The sequence below is a fragment of the Otolemur garnettii genome, unplaced genomic scaffold (genome assembly GCF_000181295.1).
Source record: "Otolemur garnettii isolate 467f Iridium unplaced genomic scaffold, OtoGar3 scaffold00108, whole genome shotgun sequence".
Taxonomy (NCBI): Eukaryota; Metazoa; Chordata; class Mammalia; order Primates; family Galagidae; genus Otolemur; species Otolemur garnettii.
Window position 1 is genome coordinate 3245557 of NW_003852503.1, and position 1787 is coordinate 3247343.

The following is a 1787-nucleotide window of genomic DNA, read 5'->3' on the forward strand; positions in this document are numbered from 1 at the left end:
GACCAGAGAAGGGACAGCTGCTTCTCTCCCAGCCCTTTCTCCCTCAGCCTCACTGGTGGAAATATTTAGGACAGGGCAGTATCTGCCAAGCTTGTCCGAGGCTAAGAATCAGACAGGACACCTTTAAAAACTGTAGCTTCCCAGGCACCCCCTCTCTTCCATTGCTCTTAACTCAGTGGTATGCAGTGAAATCACCAAATTTGTGTGTTTCTAAAGCATTTCTCACATGATCCTCCTAAATCACATAAATTTCTAACTCCTGAATTAGAAGAATTAACAGATGACTAACCTCTGCCTTAGCTTCTACTACATCCATACGTGGTTAAGATTTTGTAGGCTGGCAAGGCTCAGGTTTTCATTAGTTTCAAAGTCTTTTTTTTTTTTCTTTTGTTACACACTGAGTCTTGCTCTTGCTCAGGCTGGTCTCAAACTGCTGAGCTCAGGCAATCCACCTGCCTCAGCCTCCCAGAGTGATAGGATTACAGGTGTGAGCCACCTTGCCCAGCCATCTTTCTCTTAAGAGGATAAAAAAAAATGGGACCAGAACAGGGATCAAAGAAAAGGAATTGAGGCACTTGCTGCTTCCAGATGGGCTCTCAGCAGACGGGGACAGGGACTCCGCCACTCTCCTCCATATTGCCCAGGGCAGAAATCAGACAAGCAGGGGAGAAACCCTCCCCCTGGCAATGAAGGAAATGTGATTGGCTGGGACATCTGCTATCTGAAGTCAGCAGGTGACTAAGTGGAGAGGTGACCCCACACAGCAGAGAGCAAAAGTCTAGAGCGATGGCCCCTACTTGGAGAGGCCACTGGCAGGGGGCTCGATGGACACTGTCCTGGCTATACCCTCCCCAGGCCACTATAGCAGCTCTGGTCAGCCAGAGGTGCAACCAGGGACCAAAATGTCACATGTGGCTGATCACGTGAGGATGAAAGGCATGGCCTTTTCTCTGTGTTCTAACTTGTAAGACTCCTGGTTCCACCCCTCCCCCGTGAGAGCCACTCAGTAGCACATATCCTCTGAGCTGGCACTGTGTCTCTCAGTGTGCAAAAGCCACTGTCTCCCTCCATCATCCACTCCAAAGACACACACTGCCTACTGCCCTAGCACATCAGAGGCACGAGCCCCAGGACCCACTGTGCCTGAACACCAGCAACTCCGAACACGCAGAGAATGTATGCATCATCTTTCTCGGGACTCAGTTGGCCCCATCATTACTCTGTGGGTTAAGCACACTATCTCACCAACTAAATTTTCTTAATGGGGTGCTGGAGATGCTCCCTCTAATAACACGGCCTCTATGCTAGCAGGTACTCCATAAATACTTAAGATGAATGTCAATTCAATGCTCAAAGCTCAGCCAGTAATAATAAAAAAAGAAAATAGTATTTTAAAAATATGAATCCATGGCTCAGCACCCATAGCACAGTGCACCCAAAGGTGGCAGGTTTGAACCTGGCCAGGGCCAGCTAATCAACAATGACAACTGCAACAGAAAAATAGCTGGGCACTGGGCAGCACCTGTGGCTTAGTGAGTAGGGCGCCAGCCCCATATACTGAGAATGGTGGGTTCAAACCCAGCCCCAACCAAACTGCAACCAAAAAAAACAGCCAGGCGTTGTGGTGGGCACCTGTAGTCCCAGCTACTCAGGAGGCTGAGGCAAGAGAATCACCTAAGCCCAAGAGCTAGAGGTTGCTGTGAGCTGTGATGCCACAGCACTCTACTGAGGGTGACAAAGTGAGACTCTGTCCCTAAAAACAATAGCTGGGCATTGTGCCAGGCACC

General features: G+C 49.4%; 1 protein-coding gene across 1 annotated transcript in view; it reads right to left on the bottom strand.

Moving 5' to 3' along the window:
- SORL1 (sortilin related receptor 1) overlaps nt 1-1787 on the bottom strand; it is a 163983-nt gene that overhangs the window by 31263 nt on the left and 130933 nt on the right. The window lies entirely within an intron of this gene.